The sequence below is a fragment of the Oryctolagus cuniculus genome, chromosome 7 (assembly GCF_051225735.1).
Source record: "Oryctolagus cuniculus isolate XC-2025 breed Fujian yellow rabbit chromosome 7, ASM5122573v1, whole genome shotgun sequence".
Taxonomy (NCBI): Eukaryota; Metazoa; Chordata; class Mammalia; order Lagomorpha; family Leporidae; genus Oryctolagus; species Oryctolagus cuniculus.
This window is the reverse complement of record NC_142873.1, coordinates 8218416-8235514: the sequence shown is the minus strand read 5'-3', so window position 1 is coordinate 8235514 and position 17099 is coordinate 8218416. Positions and strand designations below refer to the sequence as shown.

Below are 17099 nucleotides of genomic sequence, written 5' to 3'. Positions count from 1 at the left end.
ACTGAATTCCTACGTAGAAATGGAATGAGCTGTGGGCACGTGTGTGTCATCCATGAACCAGAGACATACGCAACAAAATAAGTCAGGTGCAGGAGTGCCCATGTTACAACAAGTCCATTTGTATGACACATTTGGAAAACGCAAACAGAGGGGTAGGCATTGTGGCGCAGTGGTAAAGCCACCACTCAGGACGCCAGCATCCTCTGCTTCCAGCTTCCTGTTAACCTGGGAGGCAGCAGGTGATGGTTCAAGTAATTGGGGCCTGGCCACTGACATGGGAGAACTGAATGGAGTTTTAGGCTCCTGGCTTTGGCCTGGCTATAATGGGCATTTGGGAAATAGACTAGCAGAGAGAAGATCCTCTCTCTCTTCTTCTTTCTTGTTTGGCCTTTCAAGTAGATAACAATAGGTAAATAAACATTTGAAAACCCAGTAGAGACAGAAAGTGCCTGGCACTAGGGAAAAGGGCCTGAGGGAGTGAAATGTTCTGGCCACAGTGGCACCCCTTGGCAAGGCTACCGAAAATAAGCAAATCGTACACTTCAAATGGAAAACATATATTGATAATAATGTTCAAAGAAAAATCACAGTGCAGATTTTTCTGGAAGGCAGAATGGAGACTTATGGGGTGGAGATGGGCTTATTTGTGAGATTGTTGCAGGGTAAATCTGGCCTGAGGAACTGGGGATGGGTTGGCAGTGGCCTGAGGACACAGGAGGATAAAGCGGCTCATTCAGGATCTACTAGTCCCCCCTGGGGAGGAGCACAATGGGTGTGGTCAGCACCCAGGCCTGGACAGAGGCCATTCCACCGGGGACTTCCCACTGCGATGAGGAGCCCCCCACCTCACCCAGGGACTTGGCAGTTCTCAGTGGTCCCGTGTCAGGCAAAGCATGCTCAAGACAGCAGAGGAAGCCGGGCTGGTGAGAGGCGAGGGTAGTAGGACAGACCCGGAGAGAGGCCCGGGGAAGGGCGATGCAGCCGTGATGCACGTGCAGAGTCCAGGAGAAGAGAGCCTGGGCTGAGAACGGCGGGGTGTGAGCCTTGCTACGGAGCGTGAATTAGGTCTCCCACTCTGGGTTCTCGTGCACATTTCTGGCTGCGTCAGTACCTGTCGCTGTGGATAGCTCAGGGGCTGTGCATAATGGATCAGCACTCCCCCGAAACTCAGGGGCTGAGAGCAGTCCTGCAGGCTGGCCCTGGCTCCTCCACTGCTCTTGCCGCACTTGGGCCTGCATTTGGCTGCAGGGGCAGCTGGGGTCATGCCCGGCTGGAGCTGATTCTCTGTAATTCATCGGCTGGTCTGGGACCTTACAAACATTTTCTTTTTGAGAGTGAGAGAGAGAGGGAGAGAGAGACCTACCACAATGTCTGGTACTGAGCAACCCAGGACAGGCTGCATGCACCATTATCACAAACACTAGCAGTGGGGTTGTTACAACTATTATACGTTCTGCTCAGCATTTCTCAGTGAGAGAGGTGACAGCAGCAAACAAGAGCCCCTGGCCTAATTTAGGCAGGTAGGAAGGAATTCCTGGAGAAACTAGGGTTTGAGCTAAAATCTGATAGATGAACTAAGGTTCATCTAAAGGGGTTGATGGGGAAAGACCATGGCAGGAGAGGGAGCAGTGTGTGCAAGGGCCCTGAGGCTGGCGGTGGTGGTGGAGGAGGTGGGAAACTGTGATGAAAGCAGATGATGATACAACGTTAGCACTGCAAACCAAGAGAGATTCCCAGGGCATTAGCAAAAGGCCCACATTTTACATTTGCAGGGCTCAGGGCAAGAGTGTAGAAAAGCCCAGAGACCTGATTTCTAAGTGTTTACAAATCAGAAACCAAGCTAACAACCCATCAATACACTATGTGCCATCGCCCAGCTTATCAGATGTACCCCTGCCGCCTCACCCACCGTGGCTTCCAACTCCAGCTGCATCCTATATGGTGAGAGTCAGGGGCACACACATGTGGACCCCCTAGTTGGGAGATTCAAGCTTCTCTCCAGAAAATGGCCACTGCCCAGAAACCTCTCACTCCCCCAGGTGTGGGTGCACCAGCTGTGTGGTCTGCCTGCATGCAGGACCCAGAGAACAGAGCTCCAGGCTGTTTGAGGAGCCCTTTATGGGGTCTTGGGTGCACAGGGTATGACCCACAAGGAAGGGCAAGGCCTCTGGGTGGACACATTCCCTTGTTGTGGGCTATTTGCCCTATAAGGAGGGTCAGAGGTCAAACCCCCAAAACCCAGGGCCTAACGCAGTGCCTCTTGATCCAGACGATGCTGGCTGTGAGTTATGGGAGCCCAGAGAGAACAGCCGAGGCCAGAGGAAGGGCGAGCAGGGTCAGGGTAGGCTTCCCGGAGGAGGAAGTGCCTAAGCCCAATATACATTCCTGCTGCGGAAGCATCTAGCAGAACTGGAGCCCCCGGCATCGTCCATCTCCTGTTTCACGAACTCGAACAGGAAGTGCTACCACCAGATGGCAGCTGTTTTGGATTTGGTTGCGAGAGCATTTCTCTTTCAGCCCCTCGGCTTGGCCAGCCTCCAGCGCCCTGCTGGACAGCGATGTCAGCTGAGGAGCCCTACTCTGCCAGGCCCAAATATGGTAAGGAGAGAGCAGCCGGAGGGCTACGCTCTGGTTTCCAAGGAGTTATCACGGCGACGAGAAAGATTTTCCTAATTTAAGAGCTTAAGTAGGAAAACTCTTAAAACTCCTACACTTGGATGCAAATACGGTCCTTGGAACGGAATACTCATTCCCTAAGGGTGGGGAGGGCAGGGGTGCAGAGACACGTGCATCAGCACCTCACATCTCTTCCTAGGACACGCTGGCTGCGGGCAGCCGGGCAGCCACGGTCCCTCCTCGCACCCCCAAGGTCGACACAGCTGTCCTTGCGACAGATGCAGACACTTGTTCTCCTAAATGCCCGTTTGTTTTGCTGTGAAAATGGCAGTCGTGCGCCTGTTTGCGGCTGTCCAAGGCGCAGAACGTGAAAGCGATGGAGAGATTAAATGCACCAAAGAGAGCCAGAAAACCTGGCATTTCAAAATATCTCCATCTCCATCGTCTGGCCCAGGGAGAAACAGCAAAGTGAGGAATGAACTACTCCTTAGCAGCAACGCCCTGGAAGGGAGGCTGGGAGAACCCACGTGGGGAGGGGGAGGGGCAAAGCTGTGTAACCATGAGCTGAGGGTCTCCCCCACAGCACAATCCAGAATTTCCTCCTGAGTCCTCTTGCCCGGTCCCAATCCCATCAAGCCAGGCACAGGATAAAGACAGGTGAGGCTGACTCTGGAATGGAGGGGCAGCAGAGGGGGAAGAAGTGACCTCCAGGGGTTTCCAATTCCAGGCATGTAGGAGCGGGGAAGGGAGGGACGAAGCAGAAGCACGCAGAGACATCGCTCAGCTTGTAACAGGCACAGCTCAAACGTGAACCACTTAATAACCCTACGTGGTTCAGGAAACATTAAAGAAACCCAATGGTATTCGATTTAGGGAGCATTTCTAGTTATTCTTCCTGTGTTATCAACAGTGAATTTTTAAAAAGATTTATTTATATATTTGAAAGGCAGAGTTATAGAGAGAGAGAGAGGAAAGGAGAGACAGAGACAGAGAGAAAGGTCTTCCACCTGCTGGTTCACTCCCCAAATGACCGCAATGACCAGGGTTGGGCTAGGCTGAAGCCAGGACCCAGGAGCTTCTTCTGGGTCTCCCACGTGGGTCAGAGACCCAAGCGCTTGGGCCATTTTCTAATGCTTTCCCAGGTGCATTGGCAGGGAGCTGGATGGGAAGTGGAGTAGCCAGGGCTCGAACCGGCGTCCATATGGGATGCTGTTGCTGTGGGCTGTGGCTTAACTCGCTGCACCACAGCAATGGCCCAACAGTGAATTTTTACTGGTGCCTGCTCTGTGCCCCGCAGTGCCAAGGCCTGGAAGTAGAAGCTCTGAGAAGTGGATGCGGCCTAAGGCAGGGCTGTGCTCCTATTTCCCGGGTGAAGACGGTGAAGCTGAGCAAGGTTGGGCCCAGGAGAGTAAGGAAGACACTGGGTTCATTTTGGACACAGTGAGTCCTAGGTGACATCAGTTCCAGAATGGGATCCCCAACTCTGTTACTGCTCCCAGAAGGAGGCCCAAGTGCTTGGGCCCCTGCATCTACATGGGAGACCCAGATGCACCTCCTGGCTTTGGCCTGGCCCAGCCCCAGGTGTTGGGGCATCTGGGGAGTGAACCAGCAGATGGAGGATCTCTCTGTGTCTCCCTCTCTTTCTCTCTCTGTGACTCTGCCTTTTAAATAGATCAAGATAATTTTTTTTTAAAGATACCATCTAAAAGGAGACCCCAGGATGATAGGAAATCAATCAATCAATCAGCCATTGAACCTGGAGGAGGGTGGGAGGGAAGAAGTCAGAGGAAGAAAAGACAAAGGCCTGCAGATTTCCAGTGTGACCCCTGCATGCTCTGAGTTTGGGATCATATGACTGTATTATGAAATGTTCATGAAATAAACATGTTTTAAAAAGTGAGAGGCGGAAGTTAATCAAGAGTCAGTGCTGGGGCTGGCACTATGGCATAGCAGGTAAAGCCGCCGTCTGCAGTGCCAGCATCCCATATGGGTGCTGGTTTGAGCTCTGGCTGCTCCTCTTCTGATCCAGCTCTCTGCCATGGCCTGGGAAAGCAGTGGAGGATGACCCAAGTCCTTGGGCCCCTGCACCCATGTGGGAGACCAGGAGGAAGCTCCTGGCTCCTGGCTTTGGATTGGCCCAGCTCCAGCTGTTGCAGCCATCTGGGGAGTGAACCAGTAGATGGAAAACCTCTGTTTCTGCCTTTCAAATAAATAAATATTTTAAAAACAGGAGCACTAAAAAAAAGTGGGTTTAGGAGGCAGATAAAGTTGAAGACACAGGAGAGAGGTAGGTGGGAAGCCCCCAGCGAGGGGCGGAGTAGTGAGCCAGAAAACCAGGGCCAGAGAGGTGGCTGTTTGCACTTTGGTTTTAGTGAACTGGTCAGTAGCAAGGTTAATACTGCCCTGGGCCACAGTCCAGACCCTCAGCTGACCGACTTAGCTCTGGCCTCACAGTAGTTAGAAGGCCCTGGGAGAGATTCTCACCACCTGGGTGATCCAGGCACCATCCCCCAGGCAAGGGCGGGCCTTCTGCAGCCGGGAATAGGACTCCGCCCCACTTCCCCGGAGGCCCCGGGAGCTTCCATGAGGAGCCAAGGCCGGGGGTAAGCCACTGCGTGGAACTCAATTATGCATCGCTTGGTCTCTTTAATGTTTCCTGAACCAAGTGGGGGTTATTAAACGTTCCTCATTTAATCTGTACCTATTGCAGGCGGAGGCCTGTTCCTGCAAAGTCCCAGCCTCCCGGCTCCCAGGCTGGGCCTCTGTCTGTCAGCCAGCACCAAATAAAGGATGAAGAGGTGGGGGAGGGCTGTCCTCGGCAGCACACCAAAGCTAAAAGGGACCCAGACCTCCCTCAGGGCAGTGGTCCTCAAACCCAAGGTCTTCTTAAACCCCAGGCTCTGACTCCGCAGCGGCTGACGCAGGTGCGGCGGGGCCGAAGGGTCTGCTTATCCCCCACCAACTCCCCACCTGCTGCCGCTCAGGAAGGCCCCCTGCTCGGAGGGCCACTCGACCTGTGCTGCTTGTTTGTCTCACCAACAAGGACGATGAGGCCTGCACCGACCTTGGCCTAGATCCCCAGCGAATGCAGCGGAATCCCAAGCCCTTTCTTGCTGAATCCACAGGCTCGGATCTCCTAAAGGGGAGACCTCGCTCCTGCTGGCCACAACGCAGTTAGCAGGCCAGGAAGCCACCTTCAAAGCCGTGCCACTCACTGCCCCACAGACCTTCCGTCCTGCCAATCAGCCAGCCCGCTGAAGTCCTCGGTCTGGTCCAGTCAGTATCATGTTTCCGGAGCGGTTCTGCCGCCTGCCTTTGTCCGTGAGGCCTGGATCTGGGTTTGTCTGAGGGTTCCTTGGTCTGCGTCTTTGGCACAAACAGCACAGCAGTGGTCCGGACTGGTTCTCAGTAAGCACCTGGGCCCGCTTTGTCCCACTGCAGCTGAGCCGGATGCCGCCCACCTGGTCAACATGGTGGCACTGGGTTTCCACTCCACCTCGCTGCCCTTTTCCACCTTTGCAACGTGTGCCTTGTGAGGACACACCTGGAGAACAGGTAGGCACATTTCCCGTTGCACTTCCTCATGGATGTCATTATCCGTCAGTGATTCTTGCCTGGAAGCAAACATCAATGCAGTGGTCGCCAGTGGCGAATTCTCTGACTCCATCCTTTCTTCTGCATTGATTCGTGGCAATCCTCCCGTAAGGAAATTTTTCCCTTCTCCTGCATTCACTCATTCACTGTGAACTTGTGCACTCTGCTGAATTCCTGAATCCCCATGTGTTGTATCCCAATCAGTCCTCTTACCACCAGGTAGCCCCTGCTGCTTCCGTAGCCACTATTTCCATGATGATTTATTAGCTTATCGTCGTCTTTCAAAATGAACATTTTTTTAAAGATTTATTTTGATTTATTTGAAAGGCAGAATTAGAGAGAGAGACAGAGAGGTCTTCCATCCACTGGTTCACTTCCCAAATGGCCTCAATGGCCGGGGCTGGGCCAGGACAGAGAGAGGAGCCTGGACATTCTTCCAGGCCTCCCAAAAGGGCCCGAGCACTTGGGCCATCTTCCACTGCTTTTCCAGGCCACAGCAGAGAGCTGGGTCAGGAGTGGAGCAACAAGGGTTTGAACCAGAGCCTACATGGGATGCCAGTGTCACAGGTGCCACAGTGCCAGCTCCCAAAATGGACATATTTCAAAACATGTTCTACACCATAAATATACACAATTTTTGTCAATTAAGAAGAACTAAAATACTACATCAGAACTAACAGAAGTATCATGCAAGTTATAAATGAGAGCTATGGGAGTAATTTTAAGTTTTCTGATAGACGTGGTGAAAAAAAGGGGAAAGCAAAACAAGACAGGGCCAGCACTGAGGTGTAGCAGGTTAGGCTGCAGCCTGCGAGGCTGGCATCCCATAATGAAGTGCGGGCTCCAGTGTCAGCTGTCCGTTTCCGATCCAGCTCCATGCCAATGCACCTGGAAAGACAGCAGAAGATGGCCCAGGTGCTTGGGCCCCTGCACCCACATGGGAGTCCAGGATGGAGTTGCTGGCTCCTGGCTTTGGCCTGGCCCAAGTCCAGCCATTGTGGCCACTTGGAGAGTGAACCAGCAGTTGGAAGATCTCTTTCTCCTTCTCTGTCACTCTACCTTTCAAGTAAATAAATCTTAGAAACACAACAAGATAAACTTGAAACTATTTGCACAGCCTATACATTGTTGGACCACTCTTCTGTCTCACCTGTGCAGGCCCCAGGTCCAAGCCAGAACTCAGCCGTGTTGGGAGGGGCTGCAGTCACTGCTCAGGCCATGATTTCCAGGATCCCAATAGCGACTTTTGCAAAGTTGCCTTAAAACCAACGTGCCCATCATTCCACTCCCACCTTGATTCCTCTGAGGCCAAGTGTTCCAAGTCTAGCCCTGCTCATGCCACAGTCGTTGAGCTAAGTGAAGCTCCCGTTTCAAGCTCAGGTCCTGGGAGAAGGGCCGGGCCGGCCAGCCCTGGCCAATCCTGGTTTCCGTGGAAGGTCCCATGGCTTGGCTGGCACGTGCTCTGTGCTCATCCTGTCTCCCCACTGTCCCTGGTGTGCCTGGACGAGGGACACTTGGCTTGCACTGGCATTGGGCCCTGGGAGTCCAAAGAAGAATGCCAACTCAGCAGTAAATATTTGCCATCTTGACAACCAATTACGCTATCTGGTCAATTTCATCATCGTGCCATTGTGCAAGAGAAGTGCCTTAGCTGTTTGGGAGTTAAAAAGCAATTCTAGGCACATTTTGTTTTTAGAAACAAACAAAGGCATCTCAGAGGCATAAAGAAATGGAACTCCCATTTTGGGTTCCATACCCCTGTTTTGTAAGGTGCGTCCCGTGGGCAATCCCTCTCCTGATGAGCCAGCCACTTGTGTGGCACCAGGATTAGGAATCTCTGGAGGCCCGGCGCCGCGGCTCACTAGGCTAATCCTCCGCCTTGCAGCGCTGGCACACAGGGTTCTAGTCCCGGTCAGGGCACCGATTCTGTCCCGGTTGCCCCTCTTCCAGTCCAGCTCTCTGCTGTGACCCGGGAGTGCAGTGGAGGATGGCCCAAGTCCTTGGGCCCTGCACCCGCATGGGAGACCAGGAGAAGCACCTGGCTCCTGCCATCGGATCAGCGTGGTGCGCCCGCCACAGCGCACCGGCCGCGGCGACCATTGGAGGGTGAACCAACGGCAAAGGAGGACCTTTCTCTCTCTCTCACTGTCCACTCTGCCTGTCAAAAAAAAAAAAAAAAAAAAAGGAATCTCGGAACAAGACAGAGACTTGGAGAGGCTGAGCTGTAAAGTGTTACTCCCTTCCTCCTAAGCCGTAGTGAGACCATCTGCCCCGGGATGGTTTGCCAGAGGGTGGGCTGGGTTCTTATTCGAAGGTACTTCAAAAATCCAGGGAAAGTGAAACCAAAATGCAAGTTTAACTTGCCATAAAAAAAATTGAAATCCATGCACTTGAGGGATCTTTTAAAAAAAAGAAACTCAGATAAAATGTATATTATTTTAAAAACTGTGCATGGATTTAAAAATTTTTTGCACCCAAAAATACTTACCCTTTAATCCCATTCTCCATGAACTATCTGAAGCCCCCTCATAGTTGCCCCAGTCAGTGGGGTGGAGACCGACTGGCATGTCATGGACAGGGCCAATGTGCTAAACATCCCGCCACGTGGGGAACAGTCTCGTGCAGCAGGGGCTCACCTCCCCCCACCCAAACCACTGCATCCCACAGAGGGACCGTCTGGGGTTTCCCCAGGAACGTAGAACTGCACCCAGACTCCACGGCTGCAGGACTGACTCAAGTGTTGGAAGCCTGGGAGCTGCTGGCTGTGGCCATTGCTCAGTGTAGGCCTCCTTGGGGGCCCGAAAGGCAGCCTGCATGGAGAGGACTGTGGCCGGTAAGAGGAAACAGGGCAAGTGAGAGTGGGACTCTTGCCCACACTGTCATCAAGCCCTGGGCTCTTACTGTGCCTGCTGGCGTCTGTGGGCCTGCTGTGGGCTTCCACAACACCCTGTTGCTTGCCAACAACAGGCCTAACTTTGGCGAGACTGGCTTCAGCACTGCCATCTTCGGCCACATGGGCTGAGTGGCAGGGAGAGAGAGCTGGTGCAGGAGAAGAGAGACACAGGGGCGGAGATCCTGGGGGCTGCCTAGAGGCGGTGTCTGAGGCCTGACCACCTCTGGACCCATCACATGTGGCCTGACAGCTGAATGCTAGGAGGTGAGCCAACTGCACTCCAGCCGGAGCAGGCGGGCAGTGCCAGAACCAGAGGAGACTCAGGACAGCAAATTACAGAAGAATCCACTGCTCCCTCAGCAAAGGGGCCAGCCCAGGGTGCTGGGTGCTTTGCAACCCTCTTGCCTTGGGCCAGCCTGCATTTGAATGACTGCCCAATCCAGAACTCTCGGAGCTCTGTGTAGGCCTGACTGTCCCCGGGCCACATCTATGGATTAGAAGTTGGGAAAGAAAAGTCCTATCCATGAGCTGAAAATGAGAAAGTCATTTTCTTTGCAGGGAAAAGCAAAATAAACCCCCCAGACTCGCAAGGGAAAACAGCTCTTGCAGTGGTAGCCTTCATTTCCCGATTAGTTTTCTCGCCTGCTGGAGATACTCAGGTTTGTGTTGATGATGGTGGCTGTCTCTACTCCTGTTGTAGCTCGGTGAGCTGGAAGTAGTGGTTTAGTGGTTCGTGTCTGTGGGCTGGTGCTTAATTGCCTGGCTGTAGCGTCTCTAACCGGAAACAGAGAGGAAGAATCTATTTCCAAGAACCTTTGGTTTTGCCAGCCAGCAGATCAGTTAGCCATAACCAAGGCTTCAGAACGGCAGCATCCGCTTCCAGCCGTCAGTCACAGGAAGTGCAGGCAGGCGGCGGCCGCGTGGTAGAGGACAGAGGGCTCTGCTCGGGATGTGGTAGGTGGGATTGCGCGTCACCAGCCTTCATCCCAGTCCAGCTCCCCTGGCCTTTGGGTGAGCTTGCTGGGCTCGGCACTCTTGGTTTCTATCATTTCCACCCATGATCCTGCCTTTGCTAGTTCTCCTCCCATCATCCCCATCACTGTCATCTGTACGTGTCTGAACACAAGATTGGCTGCTTTAAATGTGATTGTTTTTAAGATTTATTTTTATTTATTTGTAAGGCAGAGTTAGAGAGAGAGAGAGAGAGAGAGAGAGAGAGAAAGTATCTTTCATCCACTGCTTCACTCCACAAATGCCCACAATAGCCAGAATTCAGTCAGGAGCTTCTTCCAGGTCTCCCACGCAGGTGTAGGGGCTGAAGCACTTGGGCCATCTTCTACTGCTGTCCCGGGGCCATAGCAGAGAGCTGGATTGGAAGAGGAGCAGCCGGGATTCAAACCAGTGCCCAAGTGGGATGCCGGTGTTGCAGGCGGCAGCTTTACCCACTATACCATAGCACTGGCCCCAACTTAGTCATTCTTGTTATTCAACCCTACTGTGCCTACATAGCTCTGGGCTGGTAGGGAGGGAAGAGCACCTGGCACCTAACACGTGGCAGGTTTCTGTTTAACTTTCTGAAGATCCGTTCAGGTCCTGGCCCCGATGGCAGCCTCCAGCCCTTTGCTCAGTGCAGAACACAGCGACCTCCTGAGTGACCCCCGTGAGGGCCCGGGGTCCTGCCCTGGGCACCGCCCTTGCTCGTCTCCCTGCAGCGTTTCCCGCCTTTTTCTGCAACGTCGGTTGCTTCTCATCTTGGAGGCCTCAGCTGGAATGTCTTCTCTCTGTTTCTAAAAAGATTTTATGTATTAGAAAGGCAGAGTTACAGAGAGGGTAGAGAGACACACACACAGCAGGGGAGGGGGAGGGAGAGGGAGAGAGAAGTCTTCCATCTGCTAGTTCACTCCCCACACGGCTGCAACAGCCAGGGCTGGGCCAGGCCAAGACCAGGATCCTAATCTCCCTTGTGGGTGGCAGGGACCCAAGTTCTGGGGCCGTTTCCCACCGCCTTCCCAGGAGCATCAGCAGGGAGTTGGATGGGAATCAGAGCAGTCAGAACTCGAATTAGCACTCCAGTATGGGACGGCGCATTGCCAGCGGCGGCTTACCGCCTGAGCCACAGCGCTGGCTCTAGAGGTGTTTTCTCTTTAGCAGCCTCCCTGACTTCTTGTCATCTCCCCCAGCCCAGCACAGTTCCATTAGAGCACCCTATTTATTTCTCATCAGTGTGTAACTGTCTCCAAGTTGATTGCCTTCTTAGCATCCTGTCTAGACTAGAGCTCACTATATCTGCAGAACCAGGCTTCCAGGAGCCCATACAAGGCCTGGCCTGAGACAGAATGATCCACTTCTCCCTAGAAGATCCAGCTCCTCACGGGCCTGCATCACGGCCTCTCCTTGCTCCTCCACCAGGCACTTCTGTTCAGCAAAGAACCCTCACAACCACGTGCATTGCTCTCTTCCCACCCTGCACCGTACGCGGTGCGCAGCAGAGAGGAACACAATAAAACGCATAATTTTAACTGTTCGGGCCCATGGCTGTTGACGAATTACCTGCCTGTGTCCAGGTGAGGCACCACCCTAAGCAAGACAGAGGCATTCCATCATCCTGAATTTCTCTCGTGCGCTCTCACAGACGAAGTCTCTCCCACGTTGCCTCTCTCTGCCCTTGGAGAATGATGGGATTATTTGATGTTCGTTATCTCACCTCTTCCTCAGAGAATTTTAAAGTGGCCTTAAAGGGGGATGAGTGCATTAAAAGTCAGTAAAAGGCCGGCGCCGCAGCTCACTAGGCTAATCCTCCGCCTTGCGGTGCTGGCACCCCGGGTTCTAGTCCCGGTCAGGGCGCCGGATTCTGTCCCGGTTGCCCCTCTTCCAGTCCAGCTCTCTGCTGTGGCCCAGGGAGTGCAGTGGAGGATGGCCCAAGTGCTTGGGCCCTGAACCCGCATGGGAGACCAGGAGAAGCACCTGGCTCCTGGCTTCGGATCAGCGCGACGGCCATTGGAGGGTAAACCAACGGCAAAAAGAAGACCTTTCTCTCTGTCTCTCTCTCTCACTGTCCACTCTGCCTGTCAAAAAAAAAAAAAAAAAAAAAAAAAAAAAAAAGTCAGTAAAAGGGGAGACAGCCAGACTAAGGGGAGAGAGGCAGATGGCCCCAGGGACAAGGCTCTGCAGAGCGTCTATGGCTGAGCTTGAAGCCTTAGCGGATCCCCTGGGAGGGAGAAGCGTTTCCTCTCCCCGGGGAGACAGCTTCCCGGGTACCACGATTGCTCGCTGCAGCTCTGCGGATAGAAGGTTTGGAGGATACTCCGAAGGGCGCGCCCTCAGCGGCGGTCTCACCGCAAAAGCAGCAGGAAGAGGCCTCGTCCGCTTTGTCCGGACGATCTTCCCTACACGTTGCTGCAGCAAATAGTCCAGAATTTTCTCCTCCGCCCGTGGGGCCTTGCAGAGAAGTGCGAGTCAACAGTTGCAGTCTGCCCTGGAGAGGGTCTGGAGGCAGGGATTGCGTTCTGCGGGGCATTTGCTTTGAAACCCAGGTGAGCAGGTGGGCGGGTTCAGGATCAGCCAGGAGACTTGAAAGGGCCTGGACAGGATCCCTGTCTACATCAAAGGCCGGGGCGGGGGCTGCGGGGGCGGGAGAAGCGTCAGAGGAAAAGCCAAGATTTTCTTTAGGAACCAGCTTTGGAGCTGGGCCAGCAGAGGCCGGGCCCCTTGAGTTTCCGCAGAGGGGAACAGGAAGAGTCAGACTTTCACCTCCCCGATGAGCCACTCCCCGTTCGCTGGCCTATCAGAGCGGTGTATTCCGTGTGTGTGTGTGTGTGTGTGTGTGTGTGTGTCCCAGGCACTGCTGGGGATTTTAAAGGCACGTTGTGGACTTGCGTGACACCGTTTAAATGCTCATGGCTGCCTGCCCTGTGAAGCATCTTCGATGGCTAAGGTTAAATCCTTGTTTTTGAAAGTGGGTCAGCATAGTACTAGCACTATTTTCTTCTTTCTGCTTTTTTATAAGAAGTCTATACTTGCTGTTGCTTATGCCAGAGGTGTGTCTAAAAGTGGTATCAGTCCCTAAAGAAAGACAGGCAGGCCCCACTGCTGCCCTGTTCTATGCTACTTAACCTCACGGTCAAGGTCATTCTTCTCACTCCGTGGTTCAGCGAGTGGGGCTGTAAACAAGATTTTGCAAGAGCAGTAGAAAACAGCGATGTTGATATGCTCAGCCTGTTTAGTGTCTGGATGGTTCTGGCCAGGGATGTGCTGGGGCATGCATAAAAAATGGCGCTTGGAAATACAGCCCGGACTTACAGCATTGTCTGGTGTCCAAGTTTTGTGCAGCAACTGCTCCCGTGGTGGAGTTCATGTCACAAAATGTGCAGCGGGGAAGGCACACGCGGCGGTGCCCTATTTTATGGCCATTCCTCCACTCAGATACAATAGACCTCAATAATCTCAAGAGAGTACATATTGGACATGAATAAGATGTTAAAACATGTACAGTGATGTAGTTATCACACTTGTTGTTAATATAATTTACTTAATTGTAATTGTTGTTTTTAGCAATCAGTTTGAAGGTCAGCTCTCACGAGTTGGTAGGAACAGGCTCCAGCAAATTCCTGCTTCTGATCCATGACACTGAAGATCAAGGAGAGGCCAATATCTCCTTGAGCCTAAAAAAGCACCCAACCGGGAACAGCGCTGCGGCGAGGTGGGCTAAGCCTCTGCCTGCCACACAGACATCCCGTATGAGCGCTGGTTCTAGTCCCGGCTGCTCCTCTTCCGATCCAGTTCTCTGCTGTGCCCTGGGACAGCAGCAGAAGATGGCCCAAGTGCTTGGGCCCCTGCACCCACCCGGGAGACCCAGAAGAAGCTCCTGATTCCTGGCTTCAGATTGGCCCAACTCCAGCAGTAGTGGCCATTTGGGGAGTGAACCAACAGAAGGAAGACCTTTCTCTCTCTCTCTCCCTCTCTCTGTAACTTTAACTCTCAAATAAATAAATAAATAATTTTTTAAAAAAGCACCAAACATGGTCAATACCACCAAGTGTACAACAGCACACAGAACACCAGTTCTGTCATTCTTTTTTTTTTCCCCTTAGGAAAAGAGCTTAATGTTTTGCTGGACAACCCAGAATACTGAGCAGGATGACAATTTCAAGAGAGTAGCGAGGATTGGCCATTTGGAAAAAAAACCTGTACATTGAGTCCATCAAGAGGGAGGCACTGTTTGACAAAGGCTGGAGTCCACCTGTTCAAACACTGACAAATGGTTTGACCTTTTGACGTCAAAGTTGGGTCTCGAGCTCTAGGCTGGGGAGCAGTTTTCCCTCCGGAGCTTTGTGGCTGAAGGGGCCGTGGAAGGTCTCCTCTGATGTCCAGGAGTGTGGGGGTGGGGCCACGCTGGGGGAGAGGACAGACACGACAAGAAGGACCAGGAGCACCACAGCCAACACCCTCCCACTGTCCCCAGCCTTAGGCGCAGGCAGAGCACCTGTTGCCTGTTTTCACCTCATTCGAAGGGGAATTCTTGCCTCACTCATGTTCAGCAGGTGCAGAGGATGGCTTAGACACAGCCTGTTAGCTGGCTTGAATCCTTTTAGCTCCTCTCACTAGAAGCTTCCCAGACGATTTGACTTAAAAGCTCTGAATCGTGACGCCTGTGAGGTCTCAGCGCTCCTTATCAGAGGGCACCTTCACAGAGGCCGCGTTCCCGTCCGTCTTCAGATCTCGACAGTAGACCGAGCTGCTGGTTCTGTTTGCTCGAAGCATCAAGGTTCTGAGCCAAGCCAAAGAAAATAAGCAAACCAAAGAGATCACAACTCCTAGCGAGCCGGGACTCTGAATGTGGTAAAGGGCTGGGGAGTGGCCTGGCGTTCCATCATTGGTCTGGTTGCTAAGATCAAGGTCATTTTGGGTTCATTGGACATTGAGCTGTTTTTCCAGTCCTTGGACAAGGAAGGGAATGTAAAGCGCTTTTTCTACTGAGATTCTACCCCGAGAGCTCCCAGATCATTGTGTACCCATGTTCTGATTCACGGACACTCTACACACTGAACAGCAATCTGATATCCAAGAAGGTGTCACAGTTTTAGTGAAAAATCTCTTCAGAATATTCTTTTGTTTGAACCCAGCAGTCATGTTTTCCTAAGAATTCATAATAGCCTATGGAGTTTACGTGTGTTTGAAACATCGCCAAAATCCCTATTTTCTCAACTTTGGCATTCCTTTAGAAAGTCTCACATATATAATCAGAATGTGTGTGTGTGTGTGTGTGTGCGCGTGAGAGAGAGAGAGAGAGAGAGAGGGAGAGAGAGAGAGAGAATGAGCCAGCAGTGGTGCTAGGCGTTTTGCACGCTCACTAACACTGTAGCAATATTTGACGGTACGTATTCTTTCATTTATAGACCCAGAAGCTGAGGCTCAGGAAGTCTGATGACTTGCCCAAGGCCAGAGCTGACAAGCCCCAAAGCCAAGACTCTGTTGCACTCTCTTTGCTGGAATCCTCTCAGTTAATTTTGTTCAAGTCAGCACATACTTGAATAATATTCAAATCAGGATAAATATATCTGTTTCTTCAAATGTTCTTCATTTCTTTATGGTGCACACATCCAGAAGCAGTTTTCCAGCCTTTTTAAAGAAAAATCTACAGTGTATTATTGTTACCGATATTCACCCTACTGTGTAGGAGGTCACACTTTTTTCTCTTATCTATGACTTAGTACCTGTTAATAATCAACTTTTCCCCATCCCTCTCTCCCCATCACTCTGCTCAGCCTTGGTGACCACCATTCTACTCTCAACTGGACTTTATTTTTTTTAATTGGGAAATAAATGAACTTTGAGCTTGAGCCACTACTCTTTGGGGGTTTTGGTTATTTGCAACTGAACCTAGTCCGAACGCATGTGCTCACAGAGCTGGAAGTCCACGGCTTCTGTGTTGGTTTGGTTGGGCAGCTCCCTGATGGCGTCAGGAGTACTTGTCACTCCAGATCTTTGCTCTGCCTTTCGATGGAGATAATATTGGATTTATCCCTTGCCCTTGAATCTCAGTTCGGTCTCACACCCTATTGTCTTTACACCCCACCCCTGCATTCTTCCCCCGGGTTCTGGGGACTTCACCTCTGCCTGCTGCCCTCTACCCCCACTCCCACCCTGGCTCTCCTAAGATATAAAAGGCCGGGCCCCTGGGGTCAAGGCCTCCTGCTCCATTGGCAGTTGGTCACCCACTTCTGCTGATTTATTTTCTTTGAATAAATTCAGTCTGGGGGCCAGCGCTGTGGTGTAGCGGGTGAAGCCACCGTCTGCAGTGCTGGCAGCCCATATGGTTGCCGGTTTGAGTCCTGGCTGCCCCACTTCCGATCCAGCTCTCTGCTATGGCCTGGGAAAGCAGTAGAAGATGGTCCAAGTCCTTGGGTCCTTGCACCCATGTGGGAGACCCGGAAGAAGCTCCTGGCTCCTGGCTTCAGATGGGGACAGCTCTGACTGTTGCAGCCATCTGGGGAGTAAACCAGCAGATGGAAGACCTCTCTCTCTCTCTCTCTCTCTCTCTGTCTCTCTTTCTGCTTCTACCTCTCTGTAACTCTGCCTTTCAAATAAAATAAATCTTTTTTAAAAAATTCAGTCTGGCTGTAGACTCGTATTCTGCCTCCTCTCTGTTCTGCGCCTCTTTTCCTAACATGTTGGTGCTCCGTGCGCGGAGGCCCCATCTGCACTCTTTTCCTAACACCTTTTGTGTTAGTTTCATCCTAAGGCTGGCTCGCTTTAGCTGCCAACAGAAAGCTGGTACGCGTTTCCTTACCACTTTCCGGAGCCAGAGTGAAAGTCATGTCTGGAACCTCCGTAAAAATGATAAAGCTTCTTTCCCAGAAGCCATGTGACATCTCGCTTCTCATTGCCTGAAATTAGGGCAAAGGCAGCTGGGGGACTGGCGTGAGTGCTTAGTTCTAACAGTCACTGTGGCGTGAGAATCAGGATTATGCTAATTAACTTGGACTAATCAGGGTCT

General features: G+C 52.2%; 3 long non-coding RNA genes across 4 annotated transcripts in view; 1 reads left to right on the top strand and 2 right to left on the bottom strand.

Moving 5' to 3' along the window:
• LOC149125281 (uncharacterized) overlaps positions 1-5978 on the bottom strand; it is a 31340-nt gene extending 25362 nt beyond the window's left edge. The window contains exon 1 of the long non-coding RNA XR_016236922.1: positions 5844-5978. This is a non-coding gene — a long non-coding RNA (uncharacterized LOC149125281). The remainder of the gene's footprint in view (positions 1-5843) is intronic.
• LOC149125279 (uncharacterized) lies at positions 1343-15939 on the top strand. The gene is made up of 3 exons (XR_016236921.1): positions 1343-5219; positions 5327-6171; positions 15499-15939. It is a non-coding gene; the product is annotated as an uncharacterized LOC149125279 (long non-coding RNA).
• On the bottom strand, positions 10228-13648 carry LOC149125280 (uncharacterized). 2 transcript variants are annotated; one of them, XR_016236920.1, is made up of 3 exons: positions 12440-13648; positions 11654-11762; positions 10228-10890 (listed from the first exon to the last, which is right to left on the bottom strand). It is a non-coding gene; the product is annotated as an uncharacterized LOC149125280 (long non-coding RNA). The 2 variants fall into 2 exon arrangements; XR_016236919.1 differs by lacking the exon at positions 12440-13648 and adding an exon at positions 12068-12172 and having other exon boundaries at positions 11654-11767.
• Positions 15940-17099: the final 1160 nt, after the last annotated feature.